The sequence below is a fragment of the Arachis stenosperma genome, chromosome 4 (assembly GCF_014773155.1).
Source record: "Arachis stenosperma cultivar V10309 chromosome 4, arast.V10309.gnm1.PFL2, whole genome shotgun sequence".
In the NCBI taxonomy this organism is placed as follows: domain Eukaryota; kingdom Viridiplantae; phylum Streptophyta; class Magnoliopsida; order Fabales; family Fabaceae; genus Arachis; species Arachis stenosperma.
This window is the reverse complement of record NC_080380.1, coordinates 57,019,340-57,033,398: the sequence shown is the minus strand read 5'-3', so window position 1 is coordinate 57,033,398 and position 14,059 is coordinate 57,019,340. Positions and strand designations below refer to the sequence as shown.

Below are 14,059 nucleotides of genomic sequence, written 5' to 3'. Positions count from 1 at the left end.
TGGTGCAAATAACCAGTTCATGTACACTTCTGAGAGGAATTCCGTGAATAATGGGACACCTCAAAGGAAGGGAGTTCTTGAAATTGATGCTCTGAATGCCATTTTGGCTCAGAACAAAATGTTGACTCAGCAAGTCAACATGATTTCTCAAAGTCTGAATGGATGGCAAAATGCATCCAACAGTACTAAAGAGGCATCTTCTGAAGAAGAAGCTTATGATCCTGAGAACCCTGCAATAGCAGAGGTAAATTATACGGGTGAACCTTATGGAAACACCTATAATTCATCATGGAAAAATCATCCAAATTTCTCATGGAAGGATCAACAAAAGCCTCAACAAGGCTTTAATAATGGTGGAAGAAATAGGCTCAGTAATATCAAGCCTTATCTATCATCTTCTCAGCAACAGACAGAGAATTCTGAATAGAGCACCTCTAACTTAGCAAACTTAGTCTCTGATCTGTCTAAGGCCACTTTAAGTTTCATGAGTAAAATAAGGTCCTCCATTAGAAATCTGGAGGCACAAGTGGGCCAGCTGAGTAAGAAAATCACTGAAACTCCTCCTAGTACTCTCCCAAGCAATACTGAAGAGAATCCAAAAAGAGAGTGCAAGGCCATTGATATAACCAATATGGCCGAACCTAGAGAGGAAGGAGAGGACGTGAATCCCAATGAGGAAAACCTTATGGGACGTCTCTCAAGCAAGAAGGAGTTCCCTATTGAGGACCCACGGGAATCTGAGGCTCATATAGAGACCATAGAGATCCCATTAAACCTCCTCCTGCCATTCATGAGCTCTGAAGACTATTCTTCCTCTGAAGAGGATGAAGATGTAACTGGAGAGCAAGTCGCTCAATATCTAGGAGCTATCATCAAGCTGAATGCCAAGTTATTTGGTAATGAGACTTGGGAAGGTAAACCTCCCTTGCTCATCAGTGAACTAGATACATGGGTTCAGCAAACCTTACCTCAAAAGAGACAAGATCCTGGCAAATTCTTAATACCCTGTACCATAGGCACCATGACCTTTGAAAAGGCTCTATGTGACCTGGGGTCAAGCATAAATCTTATGCCACTCTCTGTAATGGAGAAGCTGGGGATTATTGAGGTACAGCCTGCCATATTTTCAATACAATTGGCAGACATGTCAGTAAGACAAGCTTATGGATTGGTAGAGGACGTGTTGGTAAAGGTTGAAGGCCTTTACATCCCTACTGATTTCATAATCTTAAACACTAGAGAGGAGGAGGATGAATGCATCATCCTTGGAAGACCTTTCCTAGCCACAGCAGGAGCTGTGATAGATGTTAACAGATGAGAATTAGTCCTTCAATTGAATGGGGACTACCTTGTGTTTAAGGCTCAAGGATCTTCTTTAACAATAGAGAGGAAGCATGAAAAGCTTCTCTCAATATAGAGTCAAACAAAGCCCCCACAATCAAACTCTAAGTTTGGTGTTGAGAGGCCACAGCCAAACTCTAAGTTTAGTGTTGAATCCCCAGATCCAAACTCTAAGTTTGGTTTTGGGAGTCTACAATATTGACCTGATCACCTGTGAGGCTCCATGAGAGCTCACTGTCAAGCTATTGACATTAAAGAAGCGCTTATTGGGAGGCAACCCAATTTTTATTTATCTAATTTTATTTTTATTTTTATTATTCTTTTATGTTTTGTTAGGTTCATGATCATGTAGAGTCAAAAAAAATATTAAAATTAAAAATAGAATCAAAAATAGCAGAAGAAAAATCACACCCTGGATGAAGGACATAGTGGCATTTAAACACCAGTAAGGAGCATCTCGCTGGCATTCAACGCCAGAACAGAGCATGGATCTGGCGTTGAACGCCAGAAACAAGCAGCATCCTGGCGTTTGAATGCCTGAAATATACCCTGAGGAGAGCTGGCGCTAAACGCCAGAAACAAGCATGGAACTGGCGTTCAACGCCAGAAACATGCTACAGTTGGGCATTGAACGCCCAACATAAGCATCACTTCGGTGTTTAAATGCCAGAATTGTATGCAAAGGCATTTTACATGCCTAAATTGGTGCAGGGATATAAATCCTTGACACCTCAGGATCTGTAGACCCCACAGTCCACAGATCCCCACCTACCTCAACTCACCCTCTCTCCTCTTCTTGATATTCATCCTCTCTTCCCCATAAACACTGTTCCCCAAAAACCCTTCATCAATCACCTCAATCTCTCTTCCCAATTACCCACCATCACCACTCACATCCATCCACCCTTCCCCATAAACCTCACCAACCTTCAAAATTCAAAATCACTTTCCCACCCAACCCACCCAATATGGCCGAACCTTAACCCCTCTCCCTCCACTATAAATACCCCTCTATTCTTCTTCATTTTCACACAACACAACCCTCTCTTCTCCACCTTTGCCAAAACACAACCTTCTTTCCCTCTCCTCCATATCTTCTTCTTCTTATCTATTTTTTCTTCTCTTGCTCGATGGCAAGTAATATTTTAAGTTTGGTGTGGTAAAAGCATAGCTTTTTGTTTTTCCATAACCATTAATGGCACCTAAGGCCGGAGAAACCTCTAGAAAAGGGAAAGGGAAGACAAAAGCTTCCACCTCTGAGTCGTGAGAGATGGAGAGATTCATCTCCAAAGCCCATCAAGACCATTTCTATGATGTTGTGGCCAAGAAGAAGGTGATCCCTGAGGTCCCTTTCAAGCTCAAGAAAAATGAGTATCCAAAGATCCGACATGAGATCCAAAGAAGAGGTTGGGAAGTTCTAACCAACCCCATTTAACAAGTCGGAATTTTAATGGTTCAAGAGTTCTATGCCAATGCATGGATCAATAGGAACCATGATCAAAGTATGAACCCGAATCCAAAGAACTATCTTACAATGGTTCGGGGGAAATACTTAGATTTTAGTCCGAAAAATGTGAGGTTGGCATTCAACAAGAGAGCCCACTCATGGAACCCAAGAGACGCATGAGGAAGCTCATCACCAAGAAATCCCGGAGATGCCTCAAGGGATGCACTTTCCTCCCAACAACTATTGGGAACAACTCAACACTTCTCTAGAAGATTTGAGTTACAATATGGATCAATTAAGGGTGGAACATCAAGAGCACTCCATCATTCTCCATGAAATTAGAGAAGATCAAAGAGCAATGAGGGAGGAGCAACAAAGGCAAGGAAGAGACATAGAAGAACTCAAGGATATCATTGGTTCTTCAAGAAGAAAGTGCCACCATCACTAAGGTGGATTTATTCCTTGTTCTTATTTTTCTGTTTTTTGGTTTTTATGCTTATTATGTCATCTATGTTTGTGTCTTTTTTACATGATCATTAGTGTTTAGTAACTATGTCTTAAGGCTATGAATAATTCCATAAATCCTTCACCTCTCTTAAATAAAAAATGTTTCTAATTCAAAAGAACAAGAAGTACATGAATTTCAAAACTATCCTTGAATTTAGTTTAATTATATTGATGTGGTGACAATTCTTTTTGTTTTTTGAATGAATGCTTGAACAGTGCAAAATTTTGATCTTGTTGTTTATGAATGTTAAAATTGTTGGCTCTTGAAAGAATGATGAACAAAGAGAATGTTATTGACAATCTAAAAAATCATGAAAAGTGATTCTTGAAGCAAGAAAAAGCAGTGAAAAAGAAAAAGCTTGCAAAAAAGCAAAAAAAAAAAGAAAAAAAGGGGCAGAAAAAAAATTAGAAAGAAAAAGAAAAAGCAAGCAGAAAAAGCCAATAACCCTTAAAACCAAAAGGCAAGGGTAAAAAGGATCTAAGGCTTTGAGCATCAATGGATAGGAGGGCCCAAGGAAATAAATCCAGGCCTAAGCGGTTAAATCAAGCTGTCCCTAACCATGTGCTTGTGGCATGTAGGTCCAAGTGAAAAGCTTGAGACTGAGTGGTTAAAGTGATGATCCAAAGCAAAAAAAGTGTGCTTAAGAACTCTGGACACCTCTAACTGGGGACTTTAGCAAAGCTGAGTCACAATCTGAAAAGGTTCACCCAGCTATGTGTCTGTGGCATTTATGTATCCGGTGGTAATATTAGAAAACAAAGGAGAATCAATAACACTATCTGAAAAGTAGTTGTGTTCAAGAATCAACAAACTTAACTAGGAGAATCAATAACACTATCTAAAATTCTAAGTTCCTTGAGATGCCAATCATTCTAAACTTCAAAGGAGAAAGTGAGATACCAAAACTGTTCAGAAGCAAAAAGCTACATGTCCCGCTCATCTAATTAGAACTAATATTCATTGATATTTTGAGATTTATAGTATATTCTCTTCTTTTTATCCTAATTGATTTTCAGTTGCTTGGGGAGAAGCAACAATTTAAGTTTGGTGTTGTGATGAGCGGATAATTTATACGCTTTTTGGCTTTGTTTTTAGGTAGTTTTTAGTATAATCTAGCTACTTTTAGGGATGTTTTCATTAGTTTTTACGCTAAATTCACATTTCTGGACTTTACTATGAGTTTGTGCATTTTTCTGTGATTTCAGGTAATTTCTGACTGAAATTGAGGGACCTGAGCAAAACTCTGATAAAAGGGCTGACAAAGGACTGCTAATGCTGTTGGATTCTGACCTCCCTGCACTCGAAATAGATTTTCTGGAGCAATAGAACTTCAAATGGCGCGCTCTTAACGGCGTTAGAAGGTAGACATCCAGAGCTTTCCAGCAATATATAATAGTCTATACTTTATTCGTGATTGGATGACGTAAACTGGCGCTCAACGCCAGTTCCATGCTGCATTCTGGAGTCAAACGCCAGAAACACGTCACGAACCAGAGTTGAACGCCAAAAACACGTTACAACTTGGCGTTCAACTCCAAAAGAAGTCTCTGCATGTGTAAAGCTCAAGCTCAGCCCAAGCACACACCAAGTGGGCCCCGGAAGTGGATTTCCGAATCAATTACTTATTTCTGTAAACCCTAGTAGCTAGTCTAATATAAATAGGACATTTTACTACTGTATTCAGTGTCTTTTGACCACGTTACATCTCTGGTCTCGGTTTTATTCTATTATTCATCTTAGGAGACTATTGATCACGTTTGGGGGCTGGCCATTTGGCAATGCCTGAACCTTCATCACTTATGTATTTTCAACGGTGGAGTTTCTACACACCATAGATTAAGGGTGTGGAGCTCTGCTATACCTCAAGTTTTAATGCAATTACTACTATTTTCTATTCAATTCAGCTATTCCTGTTCTAAGATATTCGTTGCACTTCAACATGATGAATGTGATGATTCGTGACACTCATCATCATTCTCACCTATGAACGCGTGATTGACAACCACGTCCGTTCTACTTTAGACCGGGCGCATATCTCTTGGATTCCTTAATCAGAATCATCGTGGTATAAGCGAGATTGATGGTGGCATTCATGAGAATCCGGAAAGTCTAAACCTTGTCTGTGGTATTCCGAATAGGATTCAGGGATTGAATGACTGTGACGAGCTTCAAACTCGCGATCGTTGGGCGTGATGACAAACGCAAAAGAATCAAGGGATTCTATTCCAACATGATCGAGAACCGACAAATGATTAGCCGTGCCGTGACAGAGCATTTGGACCTTTTTTACAGAGAGGATAGGATGTAGCCATTGACAATGGTGATGCCCTACATACAGCTTGCCATGGAAAGGAATAAGAAGGATTGAAGGAAGGCAGTAGGAAAGCAGAGATCCAACAGGGACAAGCATCTCCATACACTTATCTGAAATTCCCACCATTGAATTACATGAGTAACTCTATCTCTATTTTCTGCTTTATCTATTATTCGAAAACTCCATAACATTTACTATCTGCCTAACTGAGATTTACAAGATGACCATAGCTTGCTTCATACCAACAATCTCCGTGGGATCGACCCTTACTCATGTAAGGTATTACTTGGACGACCCAATGCACTTGCTGGTTAGTTGTATGGAGTTGTGACTAAGTGTGATTCACGTTTGAGAGCCCTACCAAGTTTTTGGCGCCATTGTTGATGATCACAATTTCGTGCATCACAAGCGTGATGCCAGGGCATCTAGGCCAGTTTCATGCATTTTCCTAGTGAATAAGGCAAGTTTTGCGTGAAAATACACTTACACCTTCATTTAAGCAACTATTGTGAATTTTGCATAATTTCATGAGATTTTTGCTAGAATTGCATGATAATTTGATGATGCATAATCTTATGACTTTGGCTAGAGCTTTGATGCACTTTAATTGCTTGATTTCAGGACAAGTGAAGCATGGGAGAACCGCGTTAGCATTTACGTTAACTTAGTTAACGTGACTACTAACGTAGGATGACAAAGAGCTTACAACGTTAATGAGAAAAGTGATCACCAATAACGCATGTGAAGCCATTCATAGCTTACATTAAGAGCCACGTTAACTAAGTTTACGTAGTACTTACCGTAGAAGAAAAAGAGGACTCCATGTTAATGAGAAACATGAACTCCAATAACGTTTCTCCTGGTGGTAAAAGTGAACACCACTAACGTTAGGAAACTAGGCAATGCCCCACGTTAAGAGTCACGTTAACTTAGTTAACGTGAACTCTAACGTGGAAGAGGATCAACAACGCCAACGTTAGTGACACTCACTTTTGTCACTAACGTTGGATCATTAGCATTGCCTACGTTAACTCTCACGTTAAGATTGTTAACGTGAAAGTTAACGTGCAGTTGGGTTCAAAGAACCAACGTTAGTGACACTCACTTTTGTCACTAACGTTGGGAGATGGCTTCATTACTACGTTAAGAGCCATGTTAACTTAGTTAACGTGGGTTCTAACGTAGGGACTTAAGGCAATTGAAGCGTTAGTGACAAAGATGAGTATCACTAACGCTCTTGAAGGTGATAGATACCCACGTTAAGAGCTACGTTAACCAAGCTAACGTGAGATCTAACGTAGGGGCAAAGAGGCAAGCAACGTTAATGGGAAAAGTGATTCCCATTAACGTTTGCGAAAAGGGGCACAAGCCAACGTTAATGGGAAAAGTGAGTCCCATTAACATTGGCCAAGGATTGAGTAAGAAACGTTAGTATTCACGTTAAGATTTCTAACGTTGGAATTAACGTGAGTAGATAAGGGTGGAACATTAGTGGAAAAAGTGAATGCCACTAACGTTCTCGCACCCAAAATGTTATCCAACGTTAATCTCACTAAATGCCCAAGCCTAATTCATATTTCTCTGCAAGCTGGGCCACTAAAGATGAGAATTGCTTCAACTCAAGGTCTAGAGCCCACATCCAAGACTTGAAGGACTCACTAGAAGATCATGAGGAGTAGTATATATAGGAGTAGTTTTGAACTAGAGAGAAGCTTAGCACTTTTGGGAATTACTCTCTGCATATTTACTTTTTTGTACTTCTAGCATGGATTCTTCTTTTCTGCCATTTTTCATTCCTAGTGCTATGAACAACTAAACCCCTTTCATTGTGTTAGGGAGCTCTGTTGTAATTTGATGGATCAATTATAGTTTTCATTCTTCTTCTTCTTTATTTTCTCTTGATCTTACTAGAAAGCTTTCGATCTTAATTCAATTGGTTAGTTGTCTTGGAAAAGAAACTCTCCATAATTGGATCTCCTTTGAACCTTGGAAAAGGGATGAGGAGATCATGCTAGAATTGCTTTCTCATGTTGGACCAAATTCAGGTTTGGATGGATATTGTGTCATTTAATCCTCCCAACACTTTGATTTGGAAATACATGTGGTATAATCAGTGACCAAACTTCATCTCTTCCCATGAGCAATTAAATCAAGGAATTGGGCAATTGTTCAAGCTTAGAGAGATTGGATTGCCAAGGAATTGGGATCCAATCACTTAAGATTGTCAAGGAGATTAATGAATGCATTGATTGAGGAAGAGATGAGAATGAACTTGATCCGAAGAATGCAACATCTCCTAAACCCAATGATCTCCCCATTTCTGATCTTACCCATTCTATTTACTTTCTGCCATTTAATTTCCTGCTCATTACCCCAACTCCCCATTTAAGATTCTGCACTTTAATTTCTGTTATTTACTTTCTAGTCATTTAAATTTTTGCATCTCAATCTCAATTCTGTTTAGCTCAACTAGCATATTCTTTTAACTAAAGTTGCTTGACCAATCAATCCCTGTGGGATTCGACCTCACTCTATTGTGAGTTTTACTTGACGACAATTCGGTATACTTGCCGAAGAGAAATTTGTTGAGAGACAAATTTTCATGCATCAAGTTTATGGTGCCGTTGCCAGGGATTGATTTTGAATCAACAATGATTAAGTTAGAAGATCACTAGATTGAGCATTTTTTTTATTTAGTTATTCGTTTTTTTTATTCAGTCAATTTAGCTTAGTTAGTTTTTATTTCTTCCTCATCCCCTATACCCTCTCTATTTTCTGTTCTCTTTTTCTTAGTTGATCATAATTCAGCTCACTAACCCACTAACTGTTTGATAAATTGCATCACTCACACTAACAATTACTCTAACAAGAATAGTCTTCAATATACCTCCTGTTGTGTAATCTTTTTGTTGTATGACAGGGAGAAGAGAAGGAGTCTCAACATCCTTTGATTCAGAACCTGAAAGAACCATTTGGAGGCTAAGAAGGGAGGCAAGAGGAAAAAGGATTATTGGTGCTGAAGAAGAGGAAGAATACTTTGAACCCAAAATGGAAGAGAATTTGGAGAACAATCATGAAGAAGAAGCTCATAATCATGCCAGAGAAGGCCATGCAAACCGGGCTGGGCAAGAAAGGAGGGTCTTAGGATCCCATATCAATCCTAATTCAGGAAACTGTGGAAGCAGCAATCAGAAACCCACCATACTTGCCAACAATTTCGAGCTAAAACCTCAGCTCATCACCCTTGTGCAGAATAATTACTCATTTGGAGGAGGTGCTCAAGAAGATCCTAATGAACACTTGACCACCTTCTTGAGGATTTGTGACACAGTGAAGTCCAATGGAGTCCACCCGGATGTCTATAGGCTGCTCTTGTTCCCTTTTTCACTCAGGGACAAGGCATCCAAATGGCTTGCATCCATCCCAAAGGAAAGCTTGACTAATTGGGAAGAAGTGGTGAACAAGTTTTTAGCAAGATTTTATCCTCCTCAAAGGATCAATAGGCTAAGAACTGAGGTGCAGACTTTTAGACAACAAGATGGTGAGACACTTTATGAAGCATGGGAGAGATTCAAAGATTTAACAAGGAGATGCCCACCAGAGATATTTAATGAGTGGGTTCAACTTCACATCTTCTATGAAGGTCTTTTCTGTGAGTCAACGAAGGTTGTGGATCATTCATCAGGAGGCTCTTTAAACAAGAAGAAAACCATTGAAGAAGCCATAGACGTCATTGAAACAGTTGCTGAGAATGACTACTTCTATGCCTCCGAAAGAAACGACACTAGAGGAGTAATGGAGCTGAACCACATGGATGCACTGTTAGCCCAAAACAAGATGATCACCAAGCAGCTAGCAGATCTTACCAAGAAGGTGGAAGAGAACTAAGTTACAGCAGTCATCACCTCATCACCAGCTCAAGAAGGAGTAAACATAGGAGAAGAAGGTGACTGGGAGCAAGCCAACTATGTGGGAAACTCACCTAGACAGGTCCATGATCCATACTCCAAAACTTACAACTCTGGATGGAGAAATCACCCCAACTTTGGATGGGGAAATCAACAAGACCAAGGGAAAGATCAGAGATGCCCCAACTTCAATTCCAACAACAATGCTACTCATCAAAACGCCTCACAGAGATACTATCATCATCCATCTAACCAACCTTCTCAACCACCTAATCTCAACCCACCATCATTAACAGATGATAGGCTTTCAAAGATTGAGGCTCTACTTGAAAACATATGCAAAGAAGTCCAAGACAACAAAATGTTTAAGGAAGAAGTGCGAGCTAATATCAAGAACCAAGGAGAAAACATCAAGAGATTGGAGTCTCAAGTAGGTTATCTATCTCAACAAATTCCTAAACCCACTGATGGATTCCCCAGTGATACAGAAAAGAATCCAAGAGGAGAAACAAAGAAAGTGAGATGGGAAGAATGCAAAATGATAACCACAAGTGATGAGGGGAGTATGAATGGAGTAGAACACCTCCAAAATAACCAAAAGGAAAGCCAGGAGGAAGGAAGCTATGCAACTCAGCTTATATCCAAGGAAGAGCTAAAGAAGAAGGAGGTATTGAACCCATATGCACCTTTTCCCCACATGCTTAAAGGTGATGTAGCAGGGAGAATGTACTCAAGGTTTCTTGATATGTTTGCATCTCTAGATGTAAATATACCATTCATTAAAGCCCTCCAACAGATGCCTTTCTACATCAAGTATATAAAGGAGCTACTAGCCAGAAAAAGTCCATTGAAGGGTGGACAAGCAATCAAGATGAACAGAGATTGTAGTGCTCTCATTCAACCAGGGCCACCCACAAAGAAGGAGGATCCAGGGAGTTTCCACATTCCTTGTGCCATAGGAGAAACAATGATTGACAAAGGGCTTTGTGACTTGGGAGCAAGCATCAACCTAATGCCTCTCTCCCTCATGAAGAGGCTTCAAATCAATGAACTAACTCCTACTGATGTAGTTATCAGATTGGCTGACAAAACTCAAAACAAGCAATAGGGGTGGTTGAAAATGTGCTGGTGAAGGTTGGGAGCTACTATTTTCCCACAGATTTTGTTGTTCTGGAAATGGATGAGAATCCTATTTACCCCATCATTATGGGAAGACCCTTCCTAGCCACTGCTAGAGAACTCATAGATGTAGAACGAGGAGAGTTAGTACTGAGAATACATAATGAGCAGCTCACTTTCAATGTCTTTAAACCCTCACAAGAATCAGATCATGGTAATAGAGAGTTGATGGAAGAGCCAACCAAGGAAGCATTGATGCAAGAAACAAGCAGTGAAGCAGAGACAATACAAATAGAAGCCCCATTAGTTGGGAAGCCATATAGTCAAGAAGAACAACATTCAAAGGTAACCCAAAGGGAACCAGAACCACCAAAGTCATGCAAGATCAATAACAAGAATCCCCTAGAGAAAGAATCCATAGAAAACAAGACAACATCAATGGAAACAAAGAAGAAAGTTCCAAGGGGATGGAGAAATAAGAAAATTCCTACAAAAAATTTCTCACCAGGTGATGAAGTGATTTCTACATACTTTCCATCTATACCACCTCTCCTCCCCACTATTCCATCTCAGCTTCCCCCAGTATATACGATCAATAAAATCATGTGCTTAGAACATATGGAGCTTATCAACAAGGCTAATGGACATAGGTTCACTGTAAGAGGGGAGGACTTCAAGCACTATCAACCACCTTGACAAGGGACAACCGTCAAGCTAATGACGTTAAAGAAGCGCTTCATGGGAGGCAACCCATGCTCTATAACTCCTTTCATAAATTTCTAATAATAGAAATAAGGCAATTTCCATGGAATTTCAAATTAATTTTGACGACTAAATGATGAGCGGATAATTTATACGCTTTTGGCATTGTTTTTAGTATGTTTTTAGTATATTTTAGTTAGTTTTATTATATTTTTATTAGTTTTTATTTAAAATTCACTTTTCTGGACTTTACTATGAGTTTGTGTGTTTTTCTGTGATTTCAGGTATTTTCTGGCAGAAATTGAGGGACCTAAGCAAAAATCTGATTCAGAGGCTGAAAAGGACTGCAGATGCTGTTGGATTCTGACCTCCCTGCACTCGAAGTGGATTTTCTGGAGCTACAGAAGCCCAATTGGCGCGCTCTGAATTGCGTTAGAAAGTAGACATCCGGGGCTTTCCAGCAATGTATACTAGTTTATATTTTTTCCGAGATTTGATGGCCCAAACAGGCGTTCCAAATCAGCTCAAGAATTCTGGCGTTTAACGCCGGAACTGGCACAAGAATGGGAGTTAAACACCCAAACTGGCACAAAAGCTGGCATTTAACTCCAAGAAAAGTCTCTACACATGAAAGCTTCAATGCTCAACCTAAGCACACACCAAGTGGGCCCAGAAGTGGATTTTTATGTCATTTACTCATCTTTGTAAACCCTAAGCTACTAATTCTCTACAAATATGACCTTTTGCTATTGTATAAAGGGCCTTTTGATCATGTTTTTATGATTGAACACTCTTTGGGAGGCTGGCCATTTGGCCATGCCTAGACCTTGTTCTTATGTATTTTCAACAGTGGAGTTTTTACACACCATAGATTAAGGTGTGGAGCTCTACTGTACCTCGAGTATTAATGCAATTACTATTGTTCTTCTATTCAATTCAGATTATTCTTGTTCCAAGATATCACTTGTTCCTCAACTTGATGAAGGTGATGATCCGTGACACTCATCATGATTCTCACCTATGAACGCGTGCCTGACAACCACCTCCGTTCTACCTTAGATTGAGTGGATATCTATTGGATCCCTTAATCGGAATCTTCGTGGCATAAGCTAGAATCGATGGCGGCATTCAAGAGAATCCGGAAGGTCTAAACCTTGTCTGTGGTATTCTGAGTAGGATTCAAGGATTGAATGACTGTGACGAGCTTCAAACTCGCGATTGTGGGGCGTTAGTGACAGACGCAAAAGAATCACTGGATTCTATTCCGACATGATCGAGAACCGACATCTGATTAGCCGTCCTGTGACAAAGCGCGTTGAACATTTTCACTGAGAGGGGACTGTAGCTACTGACAACGGTGATGGCCAACATACAGCTTGCCAAGGAAAGGAGTAAGAAGGATTGGATGAAGACAGTAGGAAAGCAGAGAAACGGAAGGGACAAAGCATCTCCATACGCTTATCTGAAATTCTCACCAATGAATTGCATAAGTATCACTATCTTTATTTTATGTTTTATTCATCTTTTCATTATCAATCCTCCATAACCATTTGAATCCGCCTAACTGAGATTTACAAGATGACCATAGCTTGCTTCATACTAACAATCTCCGTGGGATCGACCCTTACTCGCATAAGGTTTATTACTTGGACGACCCAGTACACTTGCTGGTTAGTTGTGCGAAGTTGTGATAAAGAGTTGAGATTGCAATTGAGCGTACCATGTTGATGGCGCCATTGATGATCACAATTTTTTGCAACAAGTTTTTGACGCCGTTGCTGGGGATTGTTTGAGTTTGGACAACTAACGGTTCATCTTGTTGCTTAGATTAGGTAATTTTATTTTATGTTTAAGCTTTTTACTTTTCGAAAAATCCAAAAAAATTTTTATAAAATCTTAAAATCAAAAATATTTTTATGTTTCTTGTTTGGGTCTAGTGTCTAATTTTAAGTTTTGCATGTTTCTTTTCTTCTTGCATTTTTCGAATTCATTCATGTGTCTTCATTAATCTTCAAGTTGTTCTTGATGATTTCCTTGCTCTGATCTTTAAATTCTCTTGTTTTGTGTGTTTAGTTGTTTCTTACATGCATTTTCAAATTGTTATAGTCATTAGTATACAAACTTTTAAGTTTGGTGTCTTGCATGCATTGTTTATTTGATTTTAGTTGCATTTTGATTATTTCTCATCATTAAAAATTCAAAAAATTTTTAATTTGTGTCTTTTTAAGTCAATAATACAGAGAATTGAAGATTCAGAACATACAGCAGAGGAATTACACAGAAAAAGTTGGGCATTCAAAATGCCCAGTGAAGAAGGAAAACTAGCGTTTAAACGCCAGCCAGGGTACCTGGCTGGGCGTTTAACGCCCAAAAGGGTAGCATTTTGGGCGTTAAATGCCATAATGTATACCATTCCGGGCGTTTAACGCCAGGATGGCACAAGAGGGAAGATTTTGTTTTTAATTCAAATTTTTTTCAAGTTTTCATAATTTTTCAAAATCAAATCTTTTTCAAATCATATCTTTTCAATCATATATTTTCAAAATCAATTTCTTTCCATTTTCAAAAATACTTGCTAACAATTAATGATCTGATTCAAACATTTCAAGTATGTTGCCTTTTCTATTGAGAAAGGTTTAATGTCTGAATCATATCTTTTAAAATTTTTTGTTAGCTAAGTCATTAATTTTAAAAATCAAATCTTTTTAAACTATTTTTCA

General features: G+C 39.2%; 1 non-coding gene across 1 annotated transcript; it reads right to left on the bottom strand.

Annotated features, from left to right (window-relative positions):
* Nucleotides 1-9,111: 9,111 nt before the first annotated feature.
* On the bottom strand, nucleotides 9,112-9,216 carry LOC130977306 (small nucleolar RNA R71). The gene has a single exon (XR_009085004.1). It is a non-coding gene; the product is annotated as a small nucleolar RNA R71 (small nucleolar RNA).
* Nucleotides 9,217-14,059: the final 4,843 nt, after the last annotated feature.